The following is a 17,653-nucleotide window of genomic DNA, read 5'->3' as shown; positions in this document are numbered from 1 at the left end:
AGAACTAAAGAGGATTCCTCCACTGCTCATTAATATTTCAATGTGAACTCAAATATTTAATTCTATTTATTACTTTTGGTAATACGCATCGAATAACTCACGCAGATATTTTTTCTAAAGAATCAAAGAATAATTTATCACCATAGCTAAAACATTGAAACAAAAATATATGTAGCTGGTCCAAAAATAAATAAATATATTCCTAACAGAAAAGTATAAACCTTTAGATATATTTTTATAAGATACTCCCACTGCCCCATGAAAAGTGCAATCCTGAGTTTGAAAAAAATTCCACAAAGAGTGCAATTCTAGAGATTGGATCTCAATTACCTGTCTAATTAAGTGGTCAGATTTGAATTGCATGCCAAAACTAATCATATGTGGCAAACAATTGAGGACATGAGAGTCTTTTCACGCTACCACTAATCTGTCTGAAAACCCTAAAATTCCACTCTTCATGGGACGAATTCGTGTTCCATATAGATATGCTATAGAATATGATGACGAGAAAAGATAGATGATAGTTCTTGATCGACGCCGCGCCATTAGGAGAAAAAAGTTAAAGTGGGATGACTAAACCAAAATCTATGCATCCATTTACTTTAAACTAAAAAAAATCACAAGTACGGGAATAAAAACTAGGCAATCACGCTATTCGCGCGGGCCACTTTGCTACTTTTCCATAATAAAAAGGTACTAATTCGTAATGAATACTGGCAATTGATTGCCTTATCAGTTAATTAATGAAGATAGTCTGGTAGGGTGCATATGTTTCTCTCCATGCTCCTATTCCCATAATGCATCCAGAAAGTGGAGGAAAATGAAAATGGCATGAAAACTCCATCGCTAAGCGTTTTCGTATTGCTTTTTCAATCCGAGAAACACAAGATACTTTGTTGCCTGCCTTTTGAGAATGGCATGAAAACTCTCTCTCTCTCTCTCTCTCTCTCTCTCTCTCTCTCTCTCTCTCTCTCTCTCTCTCTCTCTCTCTCTCTCTCTCTCTCTCTCCATGAAGATGCTTTGTCAATGTGAAAGGAGGAACACGTCATGCATGCATTGAATGTGATGGTAGCAACTTGTGTGCGTGCGTTAATGAGAAGACTCTTGCTGAAGCGTTGAAGGAGGAAAACGGATTTCACAACAAAGAACAGGGTACTTTAAGAGCTTCCTTGGTCCGTTGCAATTGCAATGGCGATTTCTAGAGCTTGACCATATATACGATGTAGGACAGGTATTACAATGACAATGACATTGATGCATGCAGCATGCTCATGAGTGCAAGTGCAAGAGCTAGCTTGACCATACACTTGTAGGACAGGTACTACAATGACATCAGCTCGTTGGAATCATAAAACAAGTGTTGAAATGCATGCTCATGATCGAGTTCTCTTTTTTCTATATGAAAATTTGCCTCGTTTGAGGTCATCGTGGGTATGTCCTTGTGTCAGAGCTTGCAGCTTCTCAGACGAATAACGGACAGGGTGAAACTCCGGTGGTTCATACGGTGCTCACCGCCTGCTCGCATAGTGGATGAGCCAGACTCAAAATCCGTGCTCGACTTCCCTTTCAACCTAACACCTGTGCCGACCCAAGTGCAGTCGACAAACCAAACAGCCCCAATAGCAGGGAGATCACACTTATGGATATGTGGCAGGAACGCAAACAGTACTACATGTGCATCCTCCGATGATGAGAGAATTCCGAGTAGGCTCCAACGTTATAATGTGAATCGTTGAGCAGAAGCTATCGATCATGCTGGAACCTTTTTCCCAATGCCTCCCATCCTCAGTGTACGCGCGCTGATCGAACTGGAGATACGTCGTCGAAGGCAAGGTTATATGTACATACGCATGCTCTCCTTAATCTTGTTGTGTTTTAGTTTCCAAGCTCGCCTCTTTGCTCTCCTATCCACTCGTCATATACGATGAAGATGTGTGAAGAAACTAAACGGATGAAGTAGGTTGTGTATTGATAAGCATGTGTGTGGCGGCAACGGCAATGCTTCTTATCCGACAAGCACTGAAAATCGGAGCTTGTACAAGAGATAGGACAGGAAATACAAACAAAGTGAAAAAAAAAGATAATAAAGTTTGAGTACACATGTGCAAAATGCCACCAATTGTTGGTCATTATATCATGCGTGGCTGGTGAACAAAATAAAAGTTGTTGATCAAGAACAGAACCCTGAGGCTCTAATTTGGGAATAACCATGACTCTTTACCATGCATGCTTTTTTTTCAAGACGAGACGACCATCTCCATTTTCAGTCTGGTCAGAGTACTGGCGTTTCCAATAGCAGGCACATTACTTACTGTGGCAGTGGAATTGCATACGCACGAGTGCGAAGATCCCAAATGCATTCTCCGAGTAGATAGACAAGCTGGCAAGCAGCTACGAGAACTTGGAAAATAGATATATTTTTTTTAATTTCACAAAAGACATGCCTCGGAATATCCAGTCAACCTGACATGTGGCAGTGTGTTGACCTGGATTAACATCAAGGTGTTTGCTGCCACGTTTTCACATGCACTGTGCACAAGATTGCAAAATCAAAGATGGTATGCTACTGGTGATCTTGGTGACCCCAATTCGAGTCTTGCACCAAACGCACGCTTAAGTAAAATTTTCATTCAAGTTCATTTCAAGCAGTTAAGGAAACTGGATTCGGAGAAGCTGTTCTTGTCATTAAAAAGTGTAGAACTATCTTCACTAAAAATGTCGGATCTTGCAACATCTGTTGCAGTGGCGAAGCCAGCCAAAGAAATGACCTAGGGCGGAGTTCTACGTTAAAATTTTTACACAGACAAAGCGAGGTGCCGAGGCTTGCTGCCCCGTTGCAGGTGCATGCGGCAGCGTTGCACGGAATCCGCTGACGCGGCTGGCAGGTGTCGAGATGGGGTTGCAGGACGGATGGACGCGGAGCGCCGTTGCGCAACGACAGCAACGCGTTGGCGTGAGTGCCTGAGCGGGACTGCAGGCGGGGGTGGGTAGGGGTTGGATGGTGAACTGCCAAAGTCGCCAACGATGTCTGGTGCCAAAAAGACATAGCGTTGGGCTAGGCTGAACTTCTCGCCCGGATGGCCCACGAGATCACGAAGTCCTCTCGCAAAGTGCTCCAATGACCCAATCTAAGTCTCGCGACTCTTGGCGGTAGAGGACCGTCATCCTCGTGTTCGGGGGAGGGGACGCCATCGCACTGTCATGAGCCCCTGCTGGAGTTGAGAACGGGGGGATATTGTCAGTACCCACGAACCGAAGGAATCATCTACTACTATGGGTCGCCACATCATGAAGCCTAGTGTTAGTTTTGGCGGCAGCGAATGTGTTCGCTAGATGTGTCTACGCGCACGTATCGAGCCCAGCCCATATAAATGCAAGAGAGTCGCTGGTTAAAATACTGAGTGCATACGAGGAGGAAGGGTATCGAACAACTTGTATGAACTCTTATTCCTAACTTAAGTAATCTGTCCTCTAAAAGCTAATGTCTGATTCTCCTCTATTCTTCCTATGTTTCTCAGATCCATCCTACTTTTTGTTCCCCGTTACCTCTGCTGTTAACAATATATGCTTTGGACCTCGTCTAGAAGGACCTAGGGCGGCCGCCCGAGCTCGCCCTAGTGGTGGCTCCGCCACTGATCTGCTGTGGATGCCGAGTTGGAGCTCTGCCATGCTTGGTGTGCACCCTGGGGAGAGCGGTGCGTGCTCGGTGTGAGCTGAGAACAAAATTGCGGCTGCCGCTACATAAGTAGGAAGCTCTGGATGGTCTCATCAAGCTGCTCATACGAACTAGCGGTACCGGTGGTTGATGAGGAATGAGCAGTACTCACTCCTGGCTGTGATGAGTGAATTGTCAACCGTGCGGTGTGATCGTGTTCTTGGTCTTTGGTTGCAGGTACACGGGCGTCGAGTGTCGACGGAGAGCAGCCGTGGAGGTGTTGTGGCCGACGGACCGTGCGGTGGACGGCGGTGAAGGGCAGCCGGGACCGGAGCTCGGGCCGGGCGGCAGCTGTGGCGTGCACTCCTGGATTGAGGGCGCAAGCGCAGACGGAAGGCGGGTTTCTTGGTTTGCACCACAAAACTAAGTTGGCGGACGGCGGTTGAAGACGCCAAGTTGTGGAGGCACGGGTGTCGGTCTTGGGACTAGCGGAGGAACGGGTGTCGACGGCGTCTAGGGCCTCGCTGCGGGCGAGGAGGTGACGGACGTCGGGCGGCGTCTAGGGCCGTCAGAAGGCCGAGGCGGGAACGGCATCCAGGGCCACGGCATGGTGGCGGGAATCTTCCCGCGCGTGGAGTTTTGGTGGTTTTCTCAAAACCGGCCACCTACCCGGGTTTCGCAGACCCTCCAAAAACGCGGACCGGATCTTCATCCCCACGGCGACATCACGGAGAAGACTTCGACTCGAAGAAAGAACCTTGGCCGTCGGATGAGTCCTTGTATCTTTTTCCGATTTTGCCCCTACGGGCTTTCTAGTGTCTAGTTAAGTCTAGGGGTATTTTAGTCTTTTTGTTCTAGAGTTAGTGGGCTTAAATACCCCCTCTCCTCCCTCCTACTTCTAGTCTGGCGCCCAGGCCACCTGCCCCTTTCCCCCGTGCGCCCTCTCTCCCTCTTCTCTGTTCTTCCTCTCTTCCTTCTCTAGGAGTAGGATTCAAGGTATGGATTTTTGAGACTTTGTACTGAGATTGAATAGGAAAGGAGGCCCTTCCCTCCTTGTGCTTTCCGGGGTTTTGATTTCGTTTCAATCTCGTACGTCTTGTGCTTAGTTTGTGACGAATTCGATTTTCCTTTGTCGATTCTTGAGCACGAGATGAGGGGTTGTTTCTTGATGATCACGTGACTCTTTGAACTGATTCTAATCCATCTAGCCTAGTGCTAAAACCCGCGGAATCACGAGTCCATTTAATTAGAAGTTTTTGAGTTTTAGAGAAAACCCCGTTCTTGCTCGGGAATTCCTCGATTCCTCCCAAACCATGGAGTGATTCGTCGATTCCTTTAATGGGTATGTTCACAAGGTCTTTGTGATCGTGCCTGCAAAATTTGAGCTCCTTTGGATTTGGTTTGATCCTCCAATCAACGAGTTTTCCAAAGGACGCTTGCTGTTAAACACCAGTTCTGCTTGGGCTGGGTCTTTCGTTATCGCCGGTTGAACCGACGCTTGAGATCAAGATCGTCGGATCAACCGGTGAGTAGAAGTTTCGGTTTTTTGGGTTTTTGGCCTTTCTGCTTGGTTGCACCGGTGCATTAGTTCCACATGCATCGGTTCAACCGGTGAAGCTTCACCAGAGACCGAGTGTGTGCTGTTTGGCCCGTTGCACCGGCGTATAGTATTTTCGCAGCGTCGGTTAAACCGGTGTTCGGTGTTGTTCCTTTTACAGTCTCTCTGGACAACTGCACCGGCGCTTCGGACTTGTTTTCGTCGGTTCAACCGGTGCTTAGAAAATCATTTTGAGGCCGCTCTGGACAACTGCACTGACGTTGGAGTGTGATTTTGTCGGATCATCCGGTGTATTATCGCCGGTTGAACCGACACTTTGTTAATCTCTACGTCGGATCAACCGGTGCTCGTTCTTCTTTGCTGCCGGCTCTGTGACGTCGGTTGAACCGGTGAAGTTTTTCTTCACACGTCGGTTTAACCGGTGTTCATATATCGAGCCGATTTTTGTGCTATTCTTCGTGTTTGCTTCCGCGATTGTTCTCGTTTGTTCCTAGGGTTGTTTTGTGTTAGTGTAGTTCTTTTATAGCTACTTTGCACTTCACCTAGGACTCTAGGGTTGGGTGCGCACTTGGGATCTTAAGCCGAGCTTCCGATTGCGATAATTTTTTATCGGCTCCCATTCACCCCCTCTGGTCGTCTTTTCGGTCCCTCAGTTAGCCCCAATTTTCCTGAGAGCAAGTATACTGATGGGCGACGAGCAGGCAGAACAAAGAGAGAAAAACGAGCGAGTGTCTCTTGACGCCGCCTGCTTAAGCTGGCGGAGAGGAGATAGAGCAACTGCTATTGGTTGCCATCCCTGCGCGAGACATGGGGCCCATAGCCACGGCTATGAGCTGTAGCTTGAGACGCCAGCGAGCGAGCGTCTCTATTAGCCTTGATTTGAAGGCCTGGACCAAAAAGCTCTGCCGACTCAATTGCGGTCGCCGAACCAAACAGCCCCGCCTCCAGGCAGGCGATACAGGTTTGGATGCCGCCGCAACACACGCGGGAAAGGGTACATCTTCCGACGCCCAACGCTCCGAGCAGTCACCAGCACCCAGAACATTGTCCATCCCTCGCCACAGACTACTGAACACACTGGGAGCCTCTTTCCCAATGCCTCCCATCCTTACTTCTCTTTCCCAATGAACTTGAGATACAGAGTAGTGTAAGGCAATGCAAGACTCTCTGTATAACGGGCATATGCTCTCTTTTTACCGTGTTTTCCAAGCTCAAGTCTTTTGCTCCTAGCTCATCGTGTCTGCTTTCTCTCATGTGTTGCAAACGTTTGCTGTGTTTCTATATATGAAGGAGATGTGAAGAAACTAGACAGAGAAGCAGCGGAGCAGGTGATGCGTATTGATAGCTTGTGGCAGCAGCTGCATGCATGCTTCTTAACTGCCAAGTAATGGAGAGGAGTGTATAAAAAGAAATGACAGGAAGCAAATTCAAAGCGAAAAAATGAAATAAATTTTCTGAGTACATATATGTGCACAATGCCACCAATAAGCAATGGTTTTAGGTCAGCGGGTCAATCAAAAAACTTGGTATAAAATGAGCTAGAACACCGTTCACATAATTAATTTAGGAGAATGAAGTAGAGTGACATGGCCTCCTAATTAGCCAACTTACTTAGAAAGCACCAACAGGTACCCACTTGTATATTTTCTGACCATAATACTTCTGTCTTGGGCATGGTAATTTAGTCATATGACTTCATCCTAGATTGTTCAATGGCTCGAACTATATTCCTTTTTCTAAATATGGCTCGAACCTGGGTTCTTGGCGGTTCTTAGCGTTCTTTGTGCAGGATTTGAGTTTAGTTGCACTTGAGAAATAATGACAAGTACAATTGTAGAACCATGACTCTTTACCATGCATGCTTTTCTTTAAGACAAGATGAGACGACCATCTCCATTTTCAGTCTGGTCAGAGTACTGGCGTTTCCAATACACAATACTTACTATGGCAGTGTAATTGCACATGCACGAGTGCGAAGATACCACAAATGCAGTGTCCGAGTAGATAAACAAGCTGGCAAGCAGCTACTAGAACTTGGAAAATAGATTTTTTTTTTAATTTCACAAAAGAGATGCCTCAAAATATCCAGTCAACCTAACATGGCAATGTGTTGACCTGGATTAACATCAAGGTGTTTGCTGCCACGTGTTAATGTGCACTGTGCTGTTCACACGATTGCAAAATCAAAGCTGCTCCTGGTGATCTTGGTGACCCCGATTCAAGTCTTACACCGAACGCACGCTCAATAAGTAAAATTTTCATTCAAGATCATGTCAGGCAGTTAAGGAAACTGGATTCAGAGAAGCTGTCCTCAGTCACTAAAAAGTGTAGAACTATCTACAGTAAAAAATGTCGGATCTTGCAACATCTGCTGTGGATGCCGAGTTGGAGCTCTGCCGTGCTCGGTGTGCACCCTGGGGAGAGCGGCGCACTCTCTGAGAACGAAACTGAGGCTGCCGCTACATAAGTTGGAAGCTCTGGATGGTCTCCTCAAGCTGCTCATACGAAACTAGTGGTACCGGTGGTTGATCAGACACACAGAGTTAGCCCCAGTATCCCTAAGAGCAAGTATACTGATGGGCGACGAGCAAGCGGAATGAAGAGAGAGAAACGAGCGAGCGTCTCACGACGTGCTCGCTTAAGCTGGCGGAGAGGAGATAGAGCAACTGCTATTGGCTGCCATCCCTTCGCGAGACGTGGGGCCCCTAGCCACAGCTATGATTTGGAGCCTGAGACACCAGCGAGCGAGAGTCTATTAGCCTTGCTCTGAAGGCCTGGACCGAAAAGCTCTGCCGACTCAATTGCGGTCGCCAAAACAAACAGACCCGCCTCTAGGGAGGCGATACAGGTCTGGATGCGGCCGAAACACAAACAGGAAAGGGTACATCCTCTGACGACCAATGCTCCAAGTAGTCACCAGCACCCAGATCATTGTACATCGCTCACGACAGTACCGAACACACTGGGAGCCTCTTTCCCAATGCCTCCCATCCTTAGGTAGTGGTGTAAGGCGATGCAAGACTCTTTGTATAACGGGCATGCTCTCTTTTTATCGTGTTTTCCAAGCTCAAGTCTATGCTCCCAGCTCATCGTCTGGTCTGGTTTCTTTCATGTGTTGCAAACGTTTGCTGTGTTTCTATATATGGAGATGTGAAGAAACCAGATAGACAAGCAGCGGACCAGGTGGTGATAAGCTTGTGGTGGCAGCTCCATGCATGCTTGTAAGGAACATGGCCCATTTAGGCCATTGTTTGTGATTTTGGTGATTGAGTGACAACATAATCAATGGGACTAACAAGTTTGTGAGATCACACTTGTCGGAGTTTTTAGGTCCCATGGATATGAGTCAACATGTCTAATTCATCTTCAAGACGCAATGTCTAATCTATTGTCGAGACGGCAAGTACAATCCACCATAAAGATGACAAGTCCAATCCGCCGTAGAGATGTGAAAGAACAGTGGAAATCCAGAGAGAATAAATTTGAAGGATCCAATTGATCGCTGCGATGCATTGGATGAGTTCGGCAGAAAACAGAGGCACCGGTTTAACCGATGCATGAGTATCGGTGCATCCGATGGTTGTCGGAAGATCCGACGCCCTATCATCGGTGCAAGTCTGAGCCCCTCTGGAGATCAATGGAAGGTCAACTGAAGAAAGAGTGCAGCACCGGTTGAACTGACGGTCCATTCAGAGGCATCGGTGCAATCGATGTACTATGTTCCAGAGACGATGTCAAGCATGCAGCAGCCAAGCCTTCAGCACCGGAAGATCCGACGGCTACCGGAGTAATGCGTCGGTGTAATGACGTCAGGAAGGTGTAATGGCTATATGAAGGACAAGTGTCACCGGAAGTTCCGACGCCCTAGCATCGGTTCATCCGATGATCCCTGAAGTTGCTGCAGCGTGTCAGAGAGGCCAACGGTTACTTCAGAGCGTAGAGTGACCGGAAGAACCGATGCTCTACGCACCGGAAGTTCCGATGCCTACGCAGAAAACTGGCCAACGGCTAGTAACGGCTCTCTTGACATGGTGGCATATATATAGTAGCTCTATTGAATACCCTGGGTATGAAATAAACAATTCCATCCCCGAGCCACTCGCGCCCGATCTGCCGGTTTTCCCCATCTGGTCTTCGTCATCCGGTCCGGGGCTTCGCTCCCCGCCCCCGGCCCACCACCTCCCCACCTCTACTGTCACCGAACCCGAGCCCAGACCCCGATGCCGCACCACCAAAACTGCAATCGGGATTCCCTGACTTGCTGAAGGCAAGTCAGGGAACACTGTTCCCGTGACTTTTGAGTCTCCGTGGGCCGTCCGATCTGAGATGGATGGACATGATTAATCGCTACAGTACCCATGCTACAGTACAAAACAGTTCCTTTTTGAACAGCATTCCGTGAACAGTGCCTGCTACAGTGATTTACGGTAGGGATCACTGTTCATCCAGACTCAGATCACTGTTCATCTTCGTGCCTTCGCTTCTTCACGTCAGTGAAGTTGGACCCCCAAAACTGCCCAGCTCGGATCCCTGCCGTCGCCATTCCTTCTTCCCCAGACTCGCCCCCAATCCCGGCATCCAGCTCCGATTCGCGCCCCCAATCCTAGCACCAATTCGCCGCTCCCACCTTCAGACGCGACCCCAATACCGGCGCCCAGTTTGGATCTTGGCGGCACCGCATCAACCTATCGTCGGCGCTCCTTCACCCACGAGACGCGTCCCCAACTCCGGCGCCGTACCACCCCCATCCTGGCGCGTCTCGGTCTCCCGTCGGTTTGTCTTCTGGTGCGTCAATTTGTCTCCTATTCACCGCTTTACTCGATTCCTCATGTGTGTTGATTCAGGTTCTCTCCACTTTTCTGGATCGGCGGTGACGGCCCCCAAGATCCGCCGAAGCCGTCAACCTCAGGGCCGCCCGATCGCCGGAGAAAAAGGCGGCTGCGTCCACCTCGCCCTCGGTGCCGCCCGATCGCCGGAGAACAAGGCGGCTGCCGCGGCCAAAGACGCGGCACCGGCGCCGCTCGCTGCGCCTGCTCCATCTCCCTCGCCAGTAGGGCAGAGGATCTCTAGCTGGCAGGCCACGGGGTCCGTGCGCGCGCCCATGCGGGTCGGCAAACTGGCCTCCGCCATGCCTTCCTCGAGCAGATCCACCTCCTAGCGCGGGGCCTCGGGCGCCAAGCAGCTCACGCGGCGACTGCGCCTGCAAGAAGACGCAGACGGAAGTGGCGGCAGGGAGGAGGACGAGCGCCTTCTGCTTCTGCTTATTATGCAAATCGATGAGGTAGGGGGCGTATGATTTTTCGTCTCCCATTCGTTCAGTTGAAATCAATTGTTTTTCTCAATTCCCGTGGTGGATCTGGACGATTCATGCAAGCATCGAGCATTAGCTTAGTCTGATGCGCTTTTCTTGGCAGTGTATCATCAGCGTCAGTCCATCGCTCCCACTGGCACCGGCGACGGCCCACTCAGCCAGGTTCAGCGTCGAGTGTCTGAAATGGCAAGGTCAACTTGCGGGGTTGCGGCGCCTGGCTCCATCATCATCACCTGAAGCTGTCGATTTCTTCTAAGGTTTCCTCCCTGCTGCTCGAAGCCCTTCCATCCCCTCCTCTATCCTATTCCATGTTGCTCGATTTCTCATGGCTACTTGACTACTAGTGTAGTGTTAGGGATTTTCTCTTTTGGAATAGGTCCAGCTGCCGGCGCACGTCCCTAACCTAGGAGCTAGACGCAACTAGCACCCCCAACCTCTGCAGGCTCTATCTGAATACAGTTGTAGAACATCCTCTTTTGAGCTGCTGAGTGCCAGGACCATCCATTCAACCCAAGATAATATTGACAGTGTTTTGAATTTTGAATTAGCTAAATACATCGACTATGCTATCCAATAATAGTTTCTGCAATTGGATTTAGACTTTTTGTTTCTAATGGATTACCTTTGAAACTAAACTTTTTTACTTACAGATTTTCTAGCTGTTCATTTCGATCATTCATCGATGAAGAGGTGGTTCTGCCGATGTTGTGTTTTTGAGCTCCCTATTTAAAAGATTGTGTGTTTAATCTTGCATGCACTGGATTTTATCCTCTTATAAGCAGATCTGTTGGCCCCTCCTAGTTTAATCTGGATCTCCTGTTTTAGCTATGCTTTTTCCCCAACAGTACCGTTGATGCAAAAAGAATCTTTATTTTTGTCAGGTTAAGATTCATTATGCCATCTACTATGCTTCCATCCTATCATCCCTGTAATTAACTAGCACATAAATAAGGAAAATTTTAGCAGTTCAATGCCTCTATCATTGATGTATCTCTGGTTTACTACCCAATACCCAATAATGTTCCAAATTAATCTACTTATACAGTACCACGAATGCTTCGTTATAGAAAATGTGATTTCTCAAACTGATTAAATGCCAATTCTTTTAGTCGGCTTCTTTTATAGATCAATTATTCTTTGCTGATCAATTTCTGTGAGCTGACGATTCCGTGGAAGTGAATGCTGGCTGAAAAACTAGGCATGTACATGCATCTGATTTTTTTTTTGAAAATTTGATCAATTTGCAATATACTAAGCACAATTACATTTGCATCTACCCATGTCTATTTATTTTAGGCAGAATAGATTATGAGCCTGTTGTGCTTTTGTTTGTTTTAATGCTATGTATATGTATTATGCTAGTACATTCCACAGTTTTTTTAGAACAGTATATTCCACAGTTAAGAAAATATCAGATGACTATGAGAACTCACAACAGCAATTTAATCATGTTGAGCTAGATTGGGTATTCAAGTTGGCATATTTGCCAACCATTTTACTTTCACCATTAAATTAAGCAATCTCTGGTTCGTGGAAGTACATTTGGATTTGTGTAGTTTGACTTAAACAATTTACATCTTCAGTTCAGCTGGTGAACACTATTGTTCATGGATCTTATTCACGGTATTGTTACAGTTTTAAGGTTCCTGACTTTTACTTTGCTTAGGACACATTGCAGGTGTGAGAGCATCGAGTAATCTCTGCACCAGGATCACATTAGAGCAGATTGGTCATAACAAGCAAGTTTGACATTTGTTTGCATTATGGAAGACATCCAAACTCGCTGTTATGTCAGATGCTGGTGAAAGCTGAAATATCTCTGAGGGAAATGTAGAAAAATCTTGCTAGCGTCATCGTTTATATCTTTCCGAGACATACATTTGTGTGCCTGTAATATGATTTCCAAGGCATCCCGGTGCATAAGATATATAAATTCTTTCATGTATACTTTGTTCAAAATTTCTAGCTGCTAATCCTTATTTTATTTTATTCATATATTTAGCTCATTTAGTTAGTTGATTAGTGCGAAATTTTGTTAGTCTTTCTCGTAAAAACTTGACGCCCTCAAGCGATAAATAGCACTTATAAGGGAAAGAATAATTATGCATGTTTACCGTCTCTTTCTACCACTGTGCAACGCACCGTACCTTGGGCCCTAGGCCGTCAGAGCCCTGACCTACGTTTTTTAATAGTGAAAAAATCGCGTAAAACTGATACAATGACGCGCCCAAAAAACTGCAGCAGAACGTGTGGACGCAGCAGCGCCCAAAAAACCACAGCAAACGTGCGGACGCAGCAGAAAAAAAAACTAGAGCGGGACGCTCGGTCACGCGGCACCAAGGAACCGCACTAGCCGCTGGCGCAGAGGAAAACGTACGCGAGCCAGGCGGCCGCGAGCCGCGTGCTCGGGTGGGCGCCAGAGGTTTGGCTCGGGTACGGAATAAGTATTCCATACCCTGGTACTGAATAGCGGTGTCATATATATATATATATATATATATCCCCTGGCCATTTGAAGCTTGCTGGAGTTGCTAGAAGTCACAAACGCACCCAAGATCATCTCCAAGCCATACAAGAGCCCATTGATCATATCCTTAGCCTTTAGCACTAGCCTTTGTAAAGTGTGAGTGCTAGATTAGCTCTTAGTGAGTGAGATTGTAAGGCCTTGAGCCTTTGTGCTGTGGTTCTTTAGTGGACCAAAAAGAAGAGCTTGGTGCGCCGGCCCCTTGGAGCTGTGAAGCTCGCCGGCAACGTCATCGACCCTCCTACTTGGTGTGGAGCGGCGACGACACTTTGTGCGGGGGACGTGGAGACCTCCATCCTTTGTGGAGAAGCTCCTTAGTGGAACCCGGGGCCAAGGTGACCATGATTGTGTTCACGGAAGAGACTTGGTGGCCGAGTAGCAATACTCTTAGTGAGTGCTACAACAACATGGATGCAGGTGTGCCTTTGTGGCTAACTGAATCACGGGATAAACACCCGCGTCAAGAGTTTGCTATCTCCTATCCCGCTCATTAAGCTTCCGCATTTCATACTAGCAATTTGTATGACTTTACTTTCATAGAGTAGTTTCTTGATAGGAAAGGCTATAGGTTGCTAAACTTTTTTGGGACAGGGGTTTCACACTAGAACAAGCATAGTTGCACATCTAGATAGTTTGTTTTAGTTTAAGTTTTGTGCAAACTAGTTGGAGCCATAGGTCTAAGGTTTTATTTGTGCCTAATTCACCCTCTCCTCCTCTTAGGCTAGAGCACCCGATCTCTTTCAATGCTTCTTAACTGCCAAGCAATGGAGTGGTTTGTATACAACAGAAATGACAGGAAGCAAATTCAAATTGAAAAAATGAAATAAATTTTCTGAGTACACATGTGCACAATGCCACCAATTAGCAATGTACATCATAAATATTTTATGTCAGTGGGTCAATCAAAACACTTGGTAAAATGAACTAGAACACCGTTGATATAATTAAAGGCAAAATAGCTGAATTCGTCACTGACCTATCGTGCTTGGCTCAATTTTGTTCCTCATTGAGAAAATATCCAGTTCAGTCCTCGAACTATCCAAATATATATTTGCTTATGTTGTACGCAACATTGGTTGGTCTTGTCACCAGCCCAGTCAGCTAAGGTGTAAAATACCTTTCTTATCCTCCATTGAATAGCTCACACGAAGCAGCTGCAGCTTCCGTCAGTTACAGGCCGGCCATCCCCATCCTTTGTTTGCCTCCAGCAGCTCACCATTTGTTTCAAAACTTACTTAATTAGTCCTCTGTATCAATGACTGCCTCCATTGCTCAAGCATCCGCAAAGGAAGCTGGTGGTGGGAGTGCATCTACTATAATTGAGACAAGTGCTGGTATGGTTGCTGGGACATCTGGAAAGGCAACCAGCAATGTTTCAGGAGGAAGCGGCTCATCCGAGATTTGACGCACTTCAACTGGCCGTGGAGGACAAAACAGCTCCTCTCTAAAAAAGATTAGGAAAACATATAGTGTCATCAGAGAAGAGAATCATGTAATTTGAGTGCCCATTGCATAGCAACACACATGAATCATTCGCATTAACCCTTGGTGGCTCACCACGAACCATCCCTGCTGGCTCAGCTGCACCATCATCGTCGAGAAGGAGATAGATCCGGCAAGGCCTCGCCGTGCCATAGATGTGCCGCGGTGGATCCATGTTGGTGAACGGGACACGTGGGGGAAAAGAGGTAAAGAGCGAGTCCATACCTCAACAATCAACACAGAGCTGTGAGGACAGTCAACACATACAAGGGAGCTCTTGGGCTGGATCTATCCGGGCTGCAGCCCCCAGCCCGTAGATCCGCCCCTGCAGGCACGCAAAGGCTACAGGTCAATTCTGTTTCTGAAGTTCCATCCCAACTTGGAGAAGAGCTCTAGTATTACCCCTTCTAAGCGTCTACAATTGTTCTTCACATGATCCATCGTTTCCCCAGACACTTGCGACCAAAACCTTGACAATATGTTCCCCCGAAGATGATCTCCAAGTACGAGTTAGGTCAGGACACGATTGTTTGAGCACTGCATCATTTCGGTGTGTAATCAAATGAACCAGCACATAGCCGGAGCTCCTACTAACAACTGTTTTTTTAAATTTTAGAGAAAAATCTCTAAGCCAAGAACCCAACATGTTTGTAATACTAGACTGTGGGTGAATTCAATTCCGAAAGTAAAATACACCGAATTCCAAATGAAGTGCCCAAGTAGGCAGAAAGCCATCTCCATACGTGCTCGGATTATCAAGTGTCGCTTCGTATGACAATTCTATCCTAATGCACTGACCTGTTTGCCAGTCGTTTGCTGGCAGTCCAAACACTGGATATAGCAGCCCTGATCGCGATCCTTGGTCTCCGCCTCAATAGCTCTAGTGACTTCGGTGTGGTCGCCAAACCAATCATACACGATGAGGCCGCAGCCAGAACACTACAAAAACCACGCTCTGCATCGATCCTCCGATGTTGACACTACTCCAAGTCTCCAATTCTGGGGATAGCACCCAGAACACTGCCGAATTCTGACCACAATCTACTGATCTACAGAATGACCTGCGAACCTTTTTCCCTGATGCCTCCTATCCTTAATGCACAGCTGAACTCGACATGCAATGTGTAGAAGGTCAGTCTATCTGTAAACGCTCATGCTCTCTTTTCAATCTGCTGTTCCAAGGAGTTCACTCTTTAATCCTCTACTACAGTACGTTAGATGTCTCGTTTGCTTCCTGTGCTGCAAAGTTTGGTGCATGTCAATATAGGAAGAAGATGTGAATAAGGAACTGGCTGGCCAAGAGAAGGTGATGGTGTACCCATGAGAGGATTCAAAAGCTTGTGGCAGCAGCTTGTTGACGCAAAATCTGGTCACACTCGAACGCGCTAGAACGCGCAGCAAGATTGTCAAAACGATCAACACCAGCAGCCTCCCTGCGCCGACCGGTTAGACCGGTATAGCGGACCGGTCAGACCGATACTTCAGGAAGACGGCGAAGACTTAGAACCAAGAGCTCGGGAAGGATCCCGTCGGAGCTAATGGAGCTAGGGTTGCTCTGAGGTCGGCAGACCACTCATAATGCCATCGAACACCGTGGAGACGAGCGAAGAACAGCAGATAGGGTTGAAAAAGTTAGAGTTTAGGGATAAAAAGTAAGGTAGAGTTGATGAATCGATTGGGATTACCCTCAATCGGCCGTGGCCCTTCATATATATAGGGTGGGGAGGTCTGTACCCATTAGGATTCGAAACCCTAACAAATCCCGTGTCAAAATACAACTCCTAACTCGGATTGGGCGTTTTGGATCGGTCTGACCGGTCTCTGGACCGGTCTGACTGCCCCTAGACCGGTCTGACCGGGGTGCAGGTCTTCCGGAGGCATAACTTCCTCATCCGGACTCCAAATTGGACGTTCTATATATGCATTTCGATCGTCTCGACGAGATCTACGCAATGTTGCAGTCCAATTGACAATTTGACAAACTTCTCCTGACCGGTCTGACCAGTTTATAAGAGAGGTCTGACCGGTCTGCCCAGATTGTTCCGAAAATCTGAGTCGTGCCAATTTTAGGTGTCATCACAGCTGCAGTGCTTAACTGCTCTGCAATGAAGTTGAGTTTTATTGACAGCATGTGCACACTGCGAGCAATCCATGGTAATTATATATTAGGAGCAAAGTACTTTGTCCTAGGCAGGGTAATTCAACGGTACGCGTTTGTGCTCGAGTAAATGATTGTGTTCACCTGGGTTCGAACTCTGGTCCTTGGTTAAATTGTTCAGTGTAGAATAGACTGAGTGGTACGTACGGTGTTCTTGTTATATGATTTTTGTGCTTAATTGCGTTTAAGAAATTCTAATGGAAATTAAGCAAGTGCAGGGGGTGCATCTATAATGGCTTGAGGTGATAATGTGAAAACCATCACTTGAAGGAAAAAAATATTACATGAGCTGTCGTCAACCAAACTGCGGCACTGTTTGGCGTGTAGCGCCACCTGGAAGAGGAGAGATTCTATTGCATGTAAAAAAGGACAAGAATAATAATGTCATCCACATGCATGCAAATCTAAAATTAAAATAAAATTACAACTATTAAACTGAGCATCCAAATTAGGTATTTTTTATGATAAGACCTTCAAATAAGACCACACTTATCTATGTTTTATGATATTTTTAAAAGTATTTCCTTTGATACTAAATAATTAATTTTAGCTACTAGGTATAAATATTTAAACAATACAAACAAATAACTATTTTCTCCAAATAAAAAATTAAATATGATGAACAAATAATAATCACAAATATCTGATTATATAGGATACATAATGGAAAATGAATATCATGAGCGAATGAGTCAATATCACTGAACAATATCTACAATATGAACAAATAATTTAGCATTGTGAACAAATTAGTTACAAGCAGATATATAATATTAAATTAATGATAAATGCGTCTACGTAAAAAATATTCTTATAAACATATATACATATGCTAAATAAGTTAGCATTTAAAGGAAAAAATCATTTCGCACACCAATTTCTAAATTTATATTGCAAATAAATTAGTATACATTAAACATGACTTGCTTTTAAATGTGAATGAACTCAATTAATAAACTTGTGTA

General features: G+C 46.3%; 1 long non-coding RNA gene across 3 annotated transcripts; it reads left to right on the top strand.

Annotated features, from left to right (window-relative positions):
• The first annotated feature begins 9,712 nt into the window (after window positions 1-9,712).
• On the top strand, window positions 9,713-12,474 carry LOC120699919. 3 transcript variants are annotated; one of them, XR_005685731.1, is made up of 4 exons: window positions 9,713-9,982; window positions 10,058-10,494; window positions 10,628-10,781; window positions 12,191-12,474. It is a non-coding gene; the product is annotated as an uncharacterized LOC120699919 (long non-coding RNA). The 3 variants fall into 3 exon arrangements; XR_005685730.1 differs by having other exon boundaries at window positions 9,713-9,986; XR_005685729.1 differs by having other exon boundaries at window positions 9,713-9,998.
• Window positions 12,475-17,653: the final 5,179 nt, after the last annotated feature.

The sequence above is a fragment of the Panicum virgatum genome, chromosome 3K (assembly GCF_016808335.1).
Source record: "Panicum virgatum strain AP13 chromosome 3K, P.virgatum_v5, whole genome shotgun sequence".
Lineage (NCBI taxonomy): Eukaryota > Viridiplantae > Streptophyta > Magnoliopsida > Poales > Poaceae > Panicum > Panicum virgatum.
Note: the sequence above shows the minus strand (reverse complement) of the source record. Positions and strands in the feature narration are given on the sequence as shown.